We start from the raw sequence: 19,625 nt of genomic DNA, 5'->3' as shown, positions 1-19,625 counted from the left end.
AGATGTGTCACTGATACTTTTCAGTGCGATAAGAAAGAAATTCGCGCTTGCGCGCCTGCGTAACGATTGTAAACAAAACAACGCCTTGATCCGTGAGCTCCAGCATCCCCCAAGGAGCGTGATTCAAAAGTTTTTGGCTGGTAGGCCTATAATATTTTTCCGCGAATTAAAAAAAAAAATTTTGTCGCGTTTAATACGTCCAACGGCACCCGGGAGACAATTTTATCAAGACGTTTAATACGTCCAATCGGCCCGGGTCTTTATCGCCATGTAAGAGGGTTAATAAGTCAATCTTTTATTTTATAATTTCCTTTTTGTATTTTAAGGATTCAGAACATAATTCGTTCTCATGTTGGTGTGTTAAAGGGCACCTCCTTAATTTAGCAAAATTGTCTATACGTACAATTTCGTACTGTGTCCTCAGTCTTGGTAGTTAGTTGGTTATATGTACTTACAAAGCATTTATTACAACCACAAGATGAAGCATGTTGGGTAATGTTAATTATTGGTTCAGAAGTATTTGGTCTACCATTAGAAATTTTTTTCTGGTTTTGTAATTCTATTGGTCCTTCTTTGTAGTGATAAGGACTGTTGGTTTGAGGGGTTATTTGTTTTGTTGTTGTTAATGGAATATTTGGGTCTTATGGATGGTTGGGCGGTGATGGTTATATTTTGGTTTGGTTTAATGGTATGATTTTCATTAGTATTATTTGATGGGAATTGTAAAGAGTGATCTTTACTGTGCCAAATGTTGGCTGTTTGATTGAGATTGAGGGTAATTGTGTATTTGCCACTTGTGATAGGTTAGTTTATGTCTTTTTTAAAATGTTCTCCTGAAATGTTCTCCTGGTGTAGTTGGAGTTTCTTTTGGATTGATTATAATTTCAATATTTACTTTTTTTCCTTTAGGTGGGGTTCATTCCAGTACTCTTTTCTTTTCTTTTTGCAGTTTTGATTATTATCATATTTACTCCTCTTTCATTGGAAGCTCTTTTCATGTTTTATGGAACTGAATCATCTATGTTAGTGGTGGTATTGGTTGTTGTAATATCACTTTTATTTTGGGCTTCAGTATTATTGGTATGAAATTTAGTTTCTATATTTTATTATCTTGTTTGTTATTGTGCTGCTTGATGTCTTGATTTTTAGTCACATTTGAAAAGGTGGGGGTTTTGAATGGATTATTAACTCCTCTTACTTTTAGCTCAAGTCTGGCTTCCATGACTGACATTCATGTCCTATTTATTAACAACTGAAGTTCTGTGTTATACTGGTAAAAAGAGCACTCCTTAGATTTCGCGTGATGGGCTAGTCCACAATTAATACATTTTGGTTGATTACAGTTCCAATTAGTGGTATGGTCATCTGATGCGCAGACTGCACATACGTATTGCCTTATTACGGCATCTTTTTTATGTGTCCATACCTTGAGTACTGTGTACATTGTAGTGGTTTTGGAACAAAAGGACAAACTTCTCTGTTTTGTCCCAAGAATTTTTATTTTAAAATGAAGTCTTTATGATCAAACAAAGTTTTATGAATACTTACCTGGCAGTTATATATATATACGTATATAACTATAGTCTCTATCGGTCCGGCAGATTTTTCAAAACTCGCGGCAACCGCCGAGTGGTAGGTGTTCGGTTAGGTGGTTAACAACCCCTACAGGGTGGTACTTGGAATCATTCCCATTTTCTGTTCCTCAGATCATCTCTTGCCCGACCTGTCTCCTGAGGGGAGGTGGGTGGGTCTTAAAATATATATATATAACTGCCAGGTAAGTATTCATAAAACTTTGTTTTATCATAAATACTTCATTTTTATGAATAGGACTTACCTGGCAGTTATATATATATAGCTGATTCACACATATGGAGGTGGGTGAAAGACAGCCAACATCGTTGTGAAACAACTAAAAGTCATAGGTAATCACCTTGATTCCTTACCTGCTAAGGTCGCTAACTTCAAAGGTTCCTGCCTCTTGAGTCGCTTTCCCTTATGGAGCGCCAGCCAGGTTGAGACCTGTTATGCTGAAACAACTCACTCGAGTCTGTCAAACGGGCGAGACCAACAACGTGACTAGACTTCTGCACTACCTATTTCCCTTTCAATTATCTGCAACCTTACTCAACCCAACCGCCTAACCTTGCAGACTAGCTATTTTACCTATCTAGCTAGACTGAGGGTGCTGTTCCAACACCGACAATTCCTCAAACAACCATAAAAACACAAACCCAAGTAAAGGTATACCATACTATAGTTAAGGTTGAGGGGAGGTAGTATATAACTCCTTTACCCAATAACGAAGACGTAGCTAACGTATGGGCCCAAAGTGTAACACTTCCGTAATCGACTCTTACTTCTCTGAGGTAATGAGAAGCGAATACAGAGTTGCTTCTCCAAAATGTCGAGTCCATTATTTGTCTAACTGACATGTTTTTCTGATATACCAGTGACGTTGAAATAGCCCTCACCTAGTGGGCCTTCACTTTTAAGAGACCGAAGTTCTCCTCCTCACATAAGAGGTGAGCTTCTCTTATCTTCTCCCTCAAGAAGAATGGACAATGCATTCTTCAAAAGGGCCTTTGAGGATCCTTAACAGAACACCATAAAGCACCTGGATGATCCTCTTAAAAGAAAATTCTTTGTACGTGACAAATATGCCTGAGGGCTCTTACTGGGCAGAGAAGTCTCTCCTCTTCTTGACCCACTAAACTTGTGAGGTTAGGAACCTCAAACGTCCTCGGCCAGGGTTTGGATGGGTTCTCATTCTTAGTGAGGAAGTCGAGCCTTAATGCACATACTGCTCCGTCTTGGTTGAGCCTCCCTGCTTCTCCATTGCCTGAATCTCACTGACCCTTTTTGCTGTGGCAAGAGCCATCAGGAATAAAGTTTTCTTAGTCAAATCTCTAAGGTCGCTTGCGAGATGGGTTCGAACTTCCTGTCGCATAAGAACTAAAAAACCACATCCTAATTCTCAGCTGGAGGTCTTACTGTCTGCTCAGTCGTTTCAAACGACTTTAAGAGATCCTTCAAGTCTGTATCTTGAGATAAATCCATGCCTCTATGCCTAAAGACGGCCGAAAGCATACTTCTGTATCCTTTTATGGTGGACACGGCCAGCTTAGAGTCTTGCTTGAGGAACAGAGAAAATCAGCTATCTGACTCACAGAGGTAGAGGTTGCGGACACTTTGTGTCGTTTACATTAAGATCTAAGACCTCCCACTTCGATTGGTAGACTCTGTGAAGATAACCTCCTTGCTCTTGCGATCGCTCTTGCAGCTTGCGCTGACAAGCCTCTCGCTCTGGCAAGCTTCTCGATAGTCTAAAGGCAGTCAGTTGTAGAGCGAGGGGTTTTTGATGATACCTCTCGAAGTGGGGCTGTTTGAGAAGCTTTGGACTTGGAGGAAGGCTTCTTGGAAAGTCCACCCCTAGCATCTCCACTACCTCTGTGAACACTCTCTTGCTGGCCAGAATGGAGCTATCACGGGTCATTCTTTCCCTGTCCCGCGAAGAAGAGGGAGGTTTCTTGATGACAAGATTGATGATCTTGAAAGGGAGGGAACGCATACGTGTCCATCCCTCTCCAGTTCATCAAGGCGTCCACTGCTATTGCTTCCCTGTCCCCGGACTAGGAGCAGTGGTTGGGATTCTCTTTGTTCTAGTTGGAGGCGAAGAGATCTATCGAAGGCATCCCCCATAATTTCCACAGTCCTGGCAAACTTGAAGGTTGAGGGTCCATTCTGTGGGCAGAACTTGCCCTTTCCTGCTGAGCATGTCTGCTCTTGCATTCTTCTGTCCCTGCACAAATCTTGTTAAAAGATCTACTCCATTCTCCTTTGCCCACAGAAGGAGCTCTCTTGCTGTCTCATACAGGGACAGAGAATGAGTCCCTCCTTGCTTTTTTATGTAAGCCAGGGCCGTGGTGTTGTCCGAGTTGACTTCCACTACTCTCCCCAAGACAGCATCGTTTGAAGGCTTTTAACCCTAATAGAATGGCCATCAACTCTTTCCTGTTGATGTGTCATTCTTTTTGTTGCACTTTCCAAGAGCCCGAGACCTCTCTGCTCCCCAGTGTTGCTCCCCAACCTGACTCCGAAGCATCTGAGAACAACACTAAGTCTGGGTTCTTCTTGAACAGGGAGATTCCTTCCCCCAACTTCGAAGGCTCCAGCACACCAACTCAGATGTTCTTTGATCTCTGCTGGAATGGGAAAGAAAAAGGAGTCCTCCTGATTCTTCCTGTCCCAGACTCTTGAAAGGAAATGCTGCATAGGTCTGAGATGCAACCTTCCCAGGGAGACAAACAAACTGCTCGAGTGAGGGAGAGGGTGCCCAACAAACTCATCCATTCTCTCGCCAAGCACTTCTCTCTCCCCAGGAATTCTTGCACCTTCTCGAGGCACTTGTTTTGCCTCTCTTGGGAGGGAAAAGCCCAAAAAAGAGCTGAGTCCAGAACTATCCCCAAATAAAGAATCGTCTGACTCGGCTCGATCTGGGACTTCTTGTTGATGATGAGACCCAGCTCCTGGGTCATCAGAAACGTCTGGTGCAAGATCCCCATCCAAAAAGAGAGACACTTGCTCTTCGATTGCGACTTTATCAACCAGTCGTCCAGGTATAGGGATACTCTTATCCCTTCTTGATGAAGCCATCCAGCCACGTTTGACATTACTCTGGTGAAAACTTGAGGGGCCGTGCTGAGGCCGAAACAAAGGGCTCTGAACTGGAAGCACCTGTTCTGAACTACGAATCTTAGGAATTTCCTTGACGTCGGGTGGATGGGGATTATGAAAGTAGGCGTCTTATAAGTCCAGACACACCATCCAGTCCCCTGGATGGACCGCTGCCAGCACCGACTGAGTCGTCTCCATGGTAAACTTGGTCTTTTCTAAAAAGACGTTCAGTGCGCTGACATCTAGAACGGGTTCTCCATCCACCGAGGCCTTGGGTACTAGAAACAGGCGATTGTAGAACCCTGGGGATTCTAGTTCCAGTACAGGTTCTATCGCTCCCTTTTCCAGCATCTGGTCTACTAGATCTAGGAGCGCCTCTTGTTTCACAGCGTTCGAGTATTGAGCCACTAAGGCTCTTGGGGTTCTCGAAAGTGGCGGCTTTCTCAAGAAAGGGATCTTTGTAAACCCTCCCCGATGACTGAGATGGACCAGGCGTCCGCAACCGCCTTTTCTTCCAGGCATGCCAAAAGTATGACAGCCTTACTCCTACTGCTGTCTGGAGGACTTGTGTTTGACTTTCTAGCGCGGGGTCTGAACGTCCTCCTGTTCGCTCTACCGCCTGTCTCTTGTCTTCTTCCTCTGAAGTCCGTCCTGGTTGGAGCTCTACCTCGAAAGGGCTGCAGAACCTTCTTCTCCTCCTTCTTTGAAGATGATTGATTCACCGGTAGACCCTTCCTTGCGGAGCGCGTCAGAAGATCTTGAGTGGCCTTCTGCGTTAGAGAATGGGTAATATCCCTAACCAGAGACTGAGGAAACAGATGTTCCAGAGAGGGGCGTAAAGGAGTTCTGCCTTCTATGCGACCGTAACCCCTTTTGTCGTGAAGGAGCATAGCAGAGCCCTCTTCTTCAAAAGCCCCGCAGTAAACAGGGAAGCCATCTCATACAGGCCATAATACTGGTTAAGTCCTCCATTCCTGTGGCTTGTATGGGTTCTGCTTTCCTGGCAGAAGCACCAAGAGCCCAGTCTAAGAAGCTGAACACTTCGAAAGACCAAAAAATTCCTTTGATGAGGTGGTCTAGTTCCGTCATGGACCCACATCACGTTAGCGGAATTGAGGGCTATCTCCTGGAAGAATCTACAATTCTGGGGAAGTCCCCCTGGGAGGAGGCAGGTACTCCCAGGCCAAGAGCTTCTCCAGTCTCGTACCACATTCCCGCCTTAGAAGCAAGCTTAGCTGGAGGAAACGAGAAGGTGGACTTCACTTCTTGCCTACGTTCTTTAAGCCAGTCCTCGATCCTTGCCACCGCCTTCTTTGCTGAAATCGACAGCTTCATCTTGATGAAGGCTGACTGCTTCTGCGTTTTTTCCTAATAAACTGCAACTGAGGAGAACGAGGAGCAGCCGGTTTAAACTCCTCTCCATACAGCTCAAGGAGGGAGCGAGAGAGAACCTTATAATCCGCCGCCGCATTAGCAGGCTTATCTCCATCTTCTGATATCTCTTCTAAGTCCAGAATTCCTTCTAACTCCTTATCCCTATGAGTTGAAGGAACTAAGTCGGAGGTTCCTTGTTCATCTAAATTGCTGTGTGCACATGTATCAATCTCTTCCTGATGCGCACCTGCGTCAGGGGAATAATGCCAATCGCCGGATGTATCCTGGTGTCGTGAAATGGAAGCATCCTGAACGTCGGGAGGCAAATGTCTTGGCGCCAGAGAGACGGGTAAATCCTGAGGTCAAGCACTTGCTGCGTCCTTGTGTCGAGTGCTGGATGCGTCTCGATATCGGGAGCTGGATGCGTCTTTCCATCGAGAGCTGGATGTGTCCTCTGTAGGGCACTGGGAGCGTCCTTTCGTCGAGAGCCGCATGTGTCCTGATGCCGCGGGCTGGATGCGTCCTGACGTCGAGAGTTGGATGCGTCCTGCCGCCGAGAGCTGGTGTGTCCAGACGTCGAGTGCTGGATGCGTCCTGACATACAGAACTGGATGCGTCCTGTCCGCGAGCGCTGTATGCGTCCTGTTGTCCAACGTTAGAATTGTCCTGTCGAGCGCAGGTCTGCCAGGAACGAGAGCTGATGTTTTCCCGGCGTGGAGACCTGAAGGTGTCGTCGTGTCGAGCGAAAAAGTCAGTATCTCAGCGAGAGGAAGAAAATTCCTTACGTCTAGAGGATGGAGAGGCGAGGCGACGAGAGATTGACTTATCGCGGCATCGAGAGTCGGGAGAAGAAGCCTGAACGGAGCCAGGAACTTCACGGTGCCGAGAGAGGGGTGGTTCCCCGGGAGAAGAGTGCCGTAACCTCCTCACATCGCGCCAACGGTGCTGTTTATAGTCCCGAAAGGAGAGGAACTCCGTTCCTTCTTAGCAGGAGCTTCCTCCCTTGATCTCTTCACTGGCAGATTGTCGTCCTTACGTCTGCCCGACTGGGGGGGAGGGCAGCTAAAAGCTTTCACTAGCGATGTCAGCTGTTCTTGTATGACAGTCATGAAAGATTTCGCTACCGCTGCTGGGTCTTGCGGTTCCTAAGGAGACGGCTGTCGAATCATGCTGGAAGCAGGAGAAGGCTCTCTTGAAAGTTCTCCATAACCTGAAGGAAGAGGAGATCTCCTCCCTCCTAATTCGTCCTGCGGGGAAAACATCCGCTCTAGGTTTCGACCTTTTCGCAAGAGAGGGCGTCCCAGTTCGTCGTCGAAGGAAACAGTTCCGGGCTACTCCATCTACTCGAAAGGGGAGGGCGATAACGAGTCTGGTCAGCTCGCTGCATCCAACTTCTCTTGATCGGCCTCGACTCCTCATACTGCCATCTGCGTCTTGGAGAGGGGCTCGGAGAGACACTACCACATCCGACACGCCTTTTCGTGGCGGTCATAAGCAGCCTGGGAAAACGCAACAGGAACTGCTTGAGGCAATGGCTGACCGAGGATCAGTTCCTCTCCACCCACCCCCTTACGGTAGTCGACGTACCTTCTCCCTTGGGCCTGGGAGCTTGGTAGAGTCTAAGACCTAGGGGGCATGACAGGATCGATCAAGTCGCCACCTCCACTGCACTTTCACAAGCACTATCACTCATTTCACCTGCACTCTTACCTTCCTTCAAGGCTGCAAGTTGTTCCTTAAGGTCCTTCATCTCAGCCGCCATCCTGACGTACTGAGGGTCATCCAACGTAGCTACAGGTCCTGTCTCAGGAGCAGGTTCTACTACTACAGGGGTTGAGGGATTAGAAAGGTCTATACTAACATCACTCACAGACCTAGATTTATATTTAGAAGCCCTCCTTACTTTATCTAATTCCAATCTACGCACGTAGCGTTTCATCTCCATCCATTGCTTTTCATCCAAAACCTCGCATTCTTTACATCTTTTATCTAAAGCACATTCAAATCCCCTACACCCCAAACAAACAGTGTGAGGATCCACCAAAGCTTTCGGCAATCTCACCTTACACTCCTCATTCACACACACTCGAAAATGTTTCTGAGACATCGTAACCAAAGAACAATCAAAAGAATAATCAAAGAAACAAGCCACAAAAGTCGTTGCCAATCCACAGAATACGTCACCAATTATCAGTAGAAATACAGCGACACAGGGAAGTGAGCGAAAACCCGACGGCTGGACTAGCAAAAATGTTGTCAGTCCAACAGCAGAGATGATCTGAATAACAGAAAATGGGAATGATTCCAAGTACCACCCTGTAAGGGTTGTTAACCACCTAACCGAACACCTACCACTCGGCGGTTGCCGCGAGTTTTGAAAAATCTGCCGGACCGATAGAGACTATAGCTATATATACATATATATAACTGCCAGGTAAGTCCTATTCATAAAATGGTAGGTCTTGGCCTGTAAATTTTATTTTGGCAATGTTGATATTTTTATTTTTCTCTTTCCTACTTGAAATTGAGTATATTTCTAAATCGTGGATATTGTTATATCTCAATTTTAAGGAGTCTAGCAGTAGTTGTTTTGAAAGAAGCTCCTGCTCGCAATTGGGTAGGATGACTGTACCCTGTACATAATTCAACGTTTTGTGTCTTGTAATTGTTACTTTTATATTATTTATTTCTGTTATACTTAAAAAGGCAATAGACTGCTTTTTATTGGTTACTTGGATAAGCCATTCATTGTCCTTGATGTGTCTGCGTTCCATGTCTTGTGTTGGATATATGTTAAATAATTTGTTTTCTAGTATCGCTGCTGAGATTTTGTTGTCAGGTTTGAGAACTAGAAATCTTGACCAGTTATCTGGTCCAAAGAGGTCATCAAAATGTACCAATGAGGGATTAAGTTGGTAATTTTTGTTTCTTTTTGGTCCTTGTTTTATGTGTTGCTTGTCTATTATGATTTTTATATTTTTCTGTATTGTTGGGAGGATTATTTGTCTGTAATTCAGAATTATTGTTCATCATATGGTTCCATTGTTCGATATTGGAGTTTACCAATTTATTTTTGTTTGTTTATTGCTTTTTTATTTATGCACTATTTGGTTTTCTGGCTCTGCTCCTTTACTTGGAACAGGGTGTTTCTTTGTATCATTTATAGTACTTTCACTACTTGTGAAATTCGGGAGTGACGTGCCAATAGTCATCAAACTGTGGCCGGAGTTTTTCCAATCCAAAGGGCCCAGGGGTTAACTCAAATCATTTATTTCATTATTCATAAAGTTTAAAGATGAGATTACAAAAAAAAAAAAAAAAAAACAAAAAAAAAAAAAAAAAAAAAAAAAAAAACAAAAAAAAAAAAAAAAAAACAAAAAAAAAAAAAAAAAAAAAAAAAAAAAAAAATCTTGAAAAAGATATCATTGGCCCTTCGCGAAGTTAAATCTTCCGCCAAAGGCACAAGTGAGAAAGGAATCCCAAATGTCCGCATCCCTACCCTATCCAAAAAGGGAATGGACAATATGATTACAGTGGGGCATCGCTTATTCACGGATCAGTATTCACGGATCCAGTTAATCACGGGTTTTTTCTTGGACCGTTTCTCATGTTACATCACTGGTATGAATCGCTGCATCACGGGTTTGTTGTGTTGCGTATGTGATGTTTTTCGGTAGGCTAACCCTCGGCCGTGGTCCGATCAACTACCAACATTCATTTAAAGACTCATATAATGATATTAACTGACAATAAAGGTAATAAACCATTCTTCACCTAATATATTATTGTCCTATCTTCGAAATAAATAGCCTATTCAAGGTTTATGTACGACGTTCATTGGTAGGCTAAGCGTAGTTGCAGTGCGATAACACCACCACGTACACAAACATTCACATTATGATATTAACTGACAATAAAGGTAATAAACCATTCTTACCATATATATTATAGTCATATCTTCATAATAAATAGCCTATTCGAAGAATAATTCCACATCATTGCACTCAAACTTATCGTCGGAGTGGCCAGCCACAAAATGTAAGCATATACCTTTACGTACGAAAATGGTTTATGTATACGGTTGCGTTCAAAGCGACATTTTTTGTTTTTGATAAACTTTTAGAAATTTTAATAGTAGTGGTAGTGATATTACAGTAGTAATAACATTAAGGCTAAAATTAATTCGAACTTCATTATTTTTTTGGCAGTATTCGTATATAACTTCTCTGAACAATGAAGTCATACAAACGCTATTTGTCATAGATTATCGTAAGTATTGCTGTTTGTTATTGGCGACGAAGCGTAAACGAAATACATAAAAGCATTTTTACCTTATATATTATCGTCATATCTTCATAATAAAAAGGCTATTCGTGGAGTAATTCCATATCAGTGAAATCATTTTGATCAATTTATATGCGAGGCCCTGAACAATGAAGTCATACAAACGCTATTTGTCATAGATTATCGAAGTATTGCTGTTTTGTTATTGGCGACGAAGCGTAAACGAAATACATAAAAGCATTTTTTACCTTATATATTATCGTCATATCTTCATAATAAAAAGGCTATTCGTGGAGTAATTCCATATCAGTGAAATCAATTTTATCTATGCGAGGCCAGCCAGCTGACAAAATGTACGTACGTATATGAAAATCAAATTATGGTAGCGTTCACAGCAAGATTATCTTTCGAAATTTTTATAGTACTATTCATGCTACGTAGTAATAATGTTTGGAATATACGTAACATTAATTTTCAATACAAAATATCATCGTTATTTTGGTAGTGAATAATAGTTTAGAATTATCATACATACACTGCATTGTTATGGGTTTGTGCCAGTGATAAAAAAAACCAAAATAACGTTCTCCTTTAAGTCAACGCGTTTAGGAAAACATGACATAGAATCGACTTTGCAACTTCGTTCACTTTGATATTTTTAACGATACAATAACTATCATTTGTACTACTAAAACCATCTTCACAAATAAGTAATTTTTTCGTGAGATATGTGTTGTTACAAAAGCTAGCTTATACATAAAAGGCTTTTATAATTTAAGTCATCTTAGATCATACATGTACCCAAACTCATTGTGGGGAAATTTACTACTGTTTCCTCGGATATTGAAATACTTTAGCATCATTCAAACACTTTAATAATATAATGCATAAATACTAGGCTATACATATTTACATCGTATACAAATACTACATACAGTTATATACACATACTTTTATATACAAAATTAATCATATGAGTAGTGATCAGACGACAGCTGTGCACTGGACTACGTACGTACTACTTGGAAGATAAAACAAACAAAAATTTTGTTGTTGTTAGTCGCCGGGATAGATTAACATTTTTCCAGAGATTAAAGAGCCGAATTTTGTTTTGAAGGTATGTTCCCAACCGCGTTTTAGTAAACTAGGTATCATCTTCTAAGGAATTTTTTTTTCTCTTCTTTTTGCGGAAGAATCTTCAAGCCATTTTGCATTCAAAGTAATGAGAAGGAATCATTCTATTCTTCATGAAATCAGTAAAAATACTTACACTAATAATAAAAACTAAAAACTACGTACTGTATGCACAACACATACATCGTTAGCTTCGTGTGTGTAAACGTTCATTCTAAGAAATTACAGAGTAGTAATAACTAACACCTGATTGGTTGGTTGGTAGCCATGGAGATCTGTTATCCAATGACTGCCCTCTGCTTCTGTTCTATTTATAGACATACGCCATGGATGGCACTAGGTTTGAACGTTACCATGTTCGTGATTTTCTGACTGCTGACGGCAAAAATTACTCAATAATTTTCTTTATATAATTATTCCTTCGTGAAAACAATAATATAATATCGCGGTTGACATACCTTCAAAACAAAATTCAGCTTTTAATCTCTGGAAAAATGTTAATCTATCCCGGTGACTAACAACAACAAAATTTTTGTTCGTTTTATCTTCCAAGTAGTACGTACGTAGTCCAGTGCACAGCTGTCGTCTGATCACTACTCATATGATTAACTTTGAACTATATAAAAGTATGTGTATATAATGTTAACTTTGTATATGTATGATATAACGAGTAGTATTTGTATACGATGTAAATATGTATAGCCTAGTATTTATGCATTATATTATTAGTGTTTGAATGATGCTAAAGTATTTCAATATCCGAGGAAACAGTAGTAAATTTCCCCACAATGAGTTTGGGTGCATATGTATATCTAAGATGACTTAAATTATAAAAGCCTTTTATGTATAAGCTAGCTTTTGCACACAACACATATCTTACGAAAAATTACTTATGTGAAGATGGTTTTAGTAGTACAAATGATAGTTGATTGTATCGTTAAAAATATCAAAGTGAACGAAGTCGCAAAGTCGATTCTATGTCATGTTTTTAACTTTAACGTATAGTGGTATGACAAAAATCACCAGTGTGTGTAGCGATGCGTCATCAATATAGTGGTATGAAAATACCACAGGTGTTGTAGCGATACGGAATCACAAAGTACAAATCCTTTTCCCGGACCATCCTCAGAATTTTACGACTCTTCAACTTCAAGATCGATATGGTAAAATATATTATATAGTCATACTTATTGTTAAAATTAAAATTCACAAGTTGAACTGCAAAACATTATTATATTTTGATTGTTATGTACATATATTTTTTGTTTTACGGAATGTTTGTTTGAAAATAATACCTATTAGTGAACATATGGTATTAATTGTCCCACTATTTTATTATAGGTGATCTTAATTATCTCACATTCATTTAACAGTATTATATTAATATTTATTTAAATAAACTGTAATTAATAAATAACAATAATGAAAAAACATAAAGGGAAAAAATGTTTTTGCTGCAGTAGTGGTGTTTGTTTGATTATGCATCTGACCTCACATTTCCGAAATCTGAAAAATTCCAAAAAACGAAACATCGGAATGTGTGTGTACTGCACATTTTTTAAACACACACAATGTCTACACATTTACTGCAATTACAGTACGTACGTATTTTATTCCTGAGAGAGAGAGAGAGAGAGAGAGAGAGAGAGAGAATGATTAAGGACTCCAAGGCGTGTTATTTACAAATTATTTTATTATCTTGGGATTTTCTTGGGATTTTTTTTAATCTTGAGATTTTCTATTCAATTCTCGAGATTAATAAGAAAATTACGTAAATTGACTAGCATCAGCACACATCTGAATGACTCGGCCATTAGCTAGGCTCTAAACCACCAACCTTATGAACTTGCATTGATACATGAGATACAGATGACACAAAACACAAAAACCACTGTTATTTATTGGGGAAAATTAGGGGGTTGCACGATATGGGAGATTGCACGTTTAATTCAGAGTATATACGGTATGTGATTTTTTTTAGCCTTTTATGGAACAAAATCTAGCAAGAAATTGCCATTCCCAGTTGGCAACACTGGCCTACAAACGTTTTGTTTGTTGTTGTTATGAAATGTGGTGTGCGGCGCGTTCTTTAAATTGTACCCATATAAACGAGTTAATTATGTGGCATCCAAAAGCAATGATTCTTTTACTCTTATGGGAAAGACGCCTAAAGGTCAGATGAAGGTTTTTACGTGGAATATACTAGTATTAACGTGTTGTGACGAAGGGAAGAGATGTTTCGCTGCATACTGTTGGTAGCATTATCGTTATTATATTACTGGATTGCACTGCAAAATCGTCGCCATCTTTTATCAACATACCTAGATTGTTGGTGAGTACCCATATGAATTTACATATTTTGATAGTTATCTTACCACTCATCTCTTCTTTCCTTGTAAAAAAAAAGAGGCCCACCATGCGTATGTAGGCTTCTAGCTGTAATCCCTAGGCTAGTAGGCTACATATGTACAGTAGTACATATACCTACTATACATTTATTTTTTAAGGCTAATTTTTGCTACAATAACTTTAAACAAAACTGTCTTGAATTTAGTTTTAGGTGATAGTTGAAAACATATTTGGTGTTTGAACTAAAGTAGGCAGTTATAAACATTGGAATAGTGGTCTTGGGTGGGTTAACTATTAAAGTAGGCAGTTTTAAGCAATTTTTGAGGGGGGTATCAGGATAACACGGGTATTTACTTATCACGGGGGGTTCTGGGCCCTATCCCCCGTGGATAACGAGGCCCCACTGTAGTATGGTCCAAGTGTAATGCAGAACCCACTTGCTAGGACTAAGATTATTACAATAATACAAATATCCCCATCCAATCACATTATGGTAAACTGGATAGAATGCAGAGTTCTATTCCTAGAACCAGGCCCCCCTGGAATCCGTGGGTCCAGCTCCATAGAATAGTTCCGCCTGAAAAAACAGGGTCCGAACATTGTCGGGTAGATGATGGATCTACCACAGTTCTCACTATTTAGGTTCGGATTTAACTCCACATTTGGCCATGATATGTTTTCTCACTTATTTGCTTTCAAAAATTTTGGCAAAAATGGAAAAGTCCACAAGTTAACTCGAAATATGTCATATGAGACTCCTGGGTTCGAACCTGAGAAGAGATTCCCGAGGTTCGAGAGCCCCCTCACCACGTCAAGGTGGTAAGAAGGGCTATGGGATCTATCTGAAAAATATATTACACTCAAGTATAAACTTAAAAGTAAATGAAACTCCACATCATTGGAAGTCTAAGAAAGAAAGTACAAATTATTTATTGTAGGATTAACCAAAAATATGATAAAAAATACGTACGTAGTAACATTTACAAGTTCATGACCCTCTGATTATTGCTCAATCAACAACATGTTCAAGCAAAGCTGTAACTTAACCTGTGCTCATCTTAACCATATGGCACGAGATCTGCCACTGAACCAAGAAAACAGCAATTGAAAAAACAATTATATAATAAGACAAAGCTGATATGTATCTCAGAGATTAAAGTCTAATAAAATATCAAGCCCTGTTGCTCTCCACTCTTACTTCATCACCTTAGCTACTATCTCCTAGTAAACACTGCCTTGCAGTAACTTGTACACCACATGAGTGACCAAAAAGCACAACCTTATCAAATCACAAATCAACACAGCACACTATTTTTCCCAAAAAACATTATGAGAGCCACTCTCCATAGTATGAATCCTACCTAGTCCCTAGTTTTATTTCAATTAGTATCACTTGAACCTTAATACAGTCTAACAAGAAATTACTTTGATAAACGTTGAAATCAAGATACAGTTTTGTGGCACCACAAGTGAGGCAAAAACTTATGTTAACCCTCTTACGCCGATGGACGTATTAAACGTCGTGTCAAAATGTCTCCCGTATGCCGATTGACGTATCATATGTCGGCTCCAAAAAAGTTTTTTTAAAAATTCGCGGAAAAATACTTATAGGCCTACCAGCCGAAAACTTTTGTATCACGCGCCTTGGGGGTTGCTGGGAGTTCACGGATCAAAGCGTTGTTTTGTTTACAATCGCTACACAGGCGCGCAAGCGCGAATTTCTTTCTTATCGCACTAAAAAGTATCAGTGACACATCTCGGAAATTATTTCGTCACTTTGACATAATTTTTGCACCATTTTAAATTATTCCTTTACATGAAGTATTATATATGAAAATGTGCGCAATTTCATGTAAAATACAACAAAAAAATACTCATGATTGTAGCTTTTATCAGTTTTGAATTGAAATTTCATATAAATAACGATAAGTGCAAAAATTTCAACCTTCGGTCAACTTTGACTCTACAGAAATGGTCGAGAAACGCAATTGTAAGCTAAAATTCTTATATTATAATAATATTCAATCATTTGCCTTCATTTTGAAACAAATTGGACGTCTCTAGCACAATATTTCGATTTATGGTTAATTTATGAAAAAAACGTTTTCCTCACGTTCGTGCGATAACTCTTCCGATAAATTTTTTCGTGCGATTGTCCTAATGTTTGCACCCTTTTAAATTTGCCGTTACATAAAGTTTTATATATGGAAATGTGCGCAATTTCATGCACAATACAACAAAAATCAAACCCATGGTTGTAGCTTTTATCAGTTTCGAAATATTTTCATATAAATAACGTTAAGTGCAAAAATTCAACTTTCGGTCAACTTTAACTCTACCGAAATGGTCGAAAAACGCAATTGTAAGCTAAAACTCTTATATTCTAGTAATATTCAATCATTTTACCTTCATTTTGCAATGACTTGGAAGTCTCTAGCACAATATTTCGATTTATGGTGAATTTATGAAAAAAAAAAAAAAAAAAAAGAAAAAAAAAAAAAAAATTTTCCTTACGTTCGCGCGGTAACTCTTCCGAAAAAATCAGAATTTTTTTGTGTGCGATTGTCGAAATGTTTGCACCATTTAAAATTAGCTGTTACATAAAGTTTTATATATGAAAATGTGCGCAATTCATGTAGAATACAACTAAAAATGATTGAAGGTTGTAGCTTTTCTCTTTTTCGAAATATTTGCATATAATTCACAATAAATAGAAAAAACCACGTTCAGTCAAATTTGACTCTACCGAAATAGTTGAAAAACGCAATTGTAAGCTAAAACTCTTACGGCCTAGTAATATTCCATCATTTTTTCTTCATTTTGAAACAAATTTGAGTCTCTAAAACAATATTGTGATTTATGGTGAATTTTTGAAAAATATATTTACCTTCACTCCGCGAGCGATTCGCGGCTGCAAGTCTCCGAAATACGTACATCGCAATTATCCTAATATTTACTCCTTTTCATATTAGCCTTTTTATAGAGTTTCATATATCAAAATGTGCGCAAATTCATGAAAAATACAAAAAAAAATAATTGAAGGTTGTAGCTTTTTCCATCTCCGAAATATGTGAATATAAAAAAATATATATATAAAATTTCGACATTCGGGTCAAAATTTTAACTCGTCCGAAATGGTCGAAATCTGCAATTCTAATCTAAAAAACTTACAGTATCATAATATTCAATAATTTTTTCTTTTTAATTTTGAAAACAAATGGAATTCTCTAGAACAATATTTAGATTACAGTGAATTTTTGAAAAATAAATATTTTTTTTACGTCCGCGCGGTACGAATTCGTACATCATTTTGTGATAATATTTTCTGGTGTTGCTTTTATTGTTTTACTATGTATTATATATCAAAAGGATTGCAATTTAGTGTAAAATACAACGAAAAAATAATTAACTCGTTAGCTTTGACAGTTTTTGCACAGCGTTGATTTGAATACAATTATCTATGAATTTTTTTTTTTCGCTACCTTATATCGCATTATTTACATATGATAATGATATTACTTTCATTTCTGATGATTGCATACTAACTTCAAGCAATGACAAAAAAAATGAGCCAAAATGAACTCTCAATCTTCAAAACTAAGCGCGCTGTGATTTTTTGAAAAAATTATTTGTTTACCGCTTCCGCTGACCCAACTCCAAAACCGGCGCCGGCATACAGGAGAGGTTTTGATTTTTAGGGCTTCGGCGTAAGAGGGTTAAGAAGGCCAAAGATATGGGAGTCCAGAGGGCCAAAAATAAGCCGAGAGATCAAGAAGCAGCAACAGCTGTACAGCATAAGAAAAACGATGTGGAATGTAGCCACAAGGGTGAGAATACAATGGAACCCGAGGTCACAAAAGCAGGCCCATAAGGCTCAATAAAGCTGAGGACTATGCATGGTGACAGCAACAAACATTCAAGCTGGAATAGCCAATGTACAGGAGTAGCATGATAGCACTCCAGTCAGTCTGGAACAATCAGCATTCACACAGAGATAACAGCAGACAACAGAAACAGAGGACCCAAGAACCATCTAAAAGTGCAGAAATGACCACGGTTGCTGACCCATTTAAGCAAGAACACTTTTTCCTTTGGCAACAAGGACAAATGTGAGGTTAGGTAGAGGCAAGATTATGATAAAAACTTCAAGATGCTATATCTAGGAAAATGCAAATTATCTACAAACCTCCTCCTTTTATCTTAAAACTCACCCCTTTGGGGGGAGATATTGTTCAGAGATCTGACTGGTGTTGATCTAACACTTAGAAATCTCAGTTTCCAAGTCATGTAAGTGACCCTTAAAAACACTTGTACATCCCAAAACATGCAATACATCCCAAAACATTGTACAACATGCATAAGAATTTGTTCTATTTATTACTAATACAGTATGCATGTGATATATGCAACTGTTTATAGATTTACGTATCCTATTCCATTTGATTGTACAAGGTATTCTATTATATTTGTCCTGGAGGATTTGGTTGCTGTATGGCCACAGGCGCTGTGATCACTTGGATTATGTATCATCTGTAATATTTATAGTATTCCAAAAATACTCTTTTTAAAAACCGACGTCTTTCTATAAATTATTTTGAAAATTTATTTGTTCAATTCCATTTGACACAAGCTATACTACTGGTACAGGGTCATGAAATACATACATCCCATTTTAAATAAGCTGTCTGCTATACTTGTTTCACATTACAACTGACCATAATGAAATGCATCTCAACTGCATAGCTATGGGCTGCTTTATATGTATATGCTCAATGTTATGTTCATTTTCTTAATAGCAAAACTCAATCAAATTAGTGCTTGCAAGCAAAAAATAAACATGCATTAAAAACATCAAAATTTGAGATAATAATGTTCACTATGACTAACAGTTTCTGTACTACTAAAAAGCCAGAATTTCAAAACATAGATATAGCAATGCAATACATTTTTTTAATACTTTAAAACTCACAAGGATTACTTTCAGGAACATCAAGATGTCCCGTAACTGGTTCCTGGCAGCTGACATCTTGTTCAACAATACTTTGCACTCCTCCTACTTGGGATTCCTGGCAATTATGGGCATTGAATTCTTCTGTTGTTGGGAACAGTAAAAAGCACTCTCCGCACATAAATGATGTTTCCTGATGGAGAAAGAGAAAAGATGATTGCATTATTAAAACATGAAATTTAGTTATTTATCCATTTCCCTGCTCTCCATAATCAAGTGTATGTGATAGGCTTGCCATGGCACCACAATACACATTTTAAGAACCATGTAACCCCACCCTGCAGACGATGTTAATGCATCTGCTGATCAGCATAATTTACCCTAACTGGACGGGCACCATTATATGAGTATTGGAAATAGGTTTTGGGTGGTAGATGGGCTAACTAACAATGAGTATCAATATTACTTGCCATGTGATTTGGATGAAATTAGCGCAGAAGACATTTAGAGCACTTCAATGGTCTATAAGACTTGTGGCAACTGTTGGTTTCTCAGCTCAGGGAGTTGGGAATCACAGTAGCTCTCAGTATGATTTTAGACTTGAGGGGAAATGTCTCACTGCTGTCTGTCCCAAGAAGTCTTTTTATTTATTTGCTCATAAATATACACAGGGATTACTGTTGGTTTTAGTTCTTATCTTTTACAATAGTATGTCAGCTATAGGCTAATTGTAATTTTTGCAAAGAAAAGTGTAGGGAAATTAGAAAAAACATATATAAATACCTCCCAAAAAGTTACTGCATGTCGTAAATCTCATTACTGGTTTTAGTTCTTATAACTATAATTTAAAAAATCTTTT

At 39.0% G+C, this 19,625-nt stretch overlaps 1 long non-coding RNA gene across 1 annotated transcript in view; it reads right to left on the bottom strand.

Annotated features, from left to right (window-relative positions):
- LOC135215095 (uncharacterized) overlaps positions 1 to 18,954 on the bottom strand; it is a 144,554-nt gene extending 125,600 nt beyond the window's left edge. The window contains exon 1 of the long non-coding RNA XR_010314565.1: positions 18,788 to 18,954. This is a non-coding gene — a long non-coding RNA (uncharacterized LOC135215095). The remainder of the gene's footprint in view (positions 1 to 18,787) is intronic.
- Between the last annotated feature and the right edge of the window lie 671 nt (positions 18,955 to 19,625).

Source organism: Macrobrachium nipponense, chromosome 5, assembly GCF_015104395.2.
Source record: "Macrobrachium nipponense isolate FS-2020 chromosome 5, ASM1510439v2, whole genome shotgun sequence".
NCBI lineage: Eukaryota > Metazoa > Arthropoda > Malacostraca > Decapoda > Palaemonidae > Macrobrachium > Macrobrachium nipponense.
This window is presented reverse-complemented; position numbering and strand designations above follow the sequence as displayed.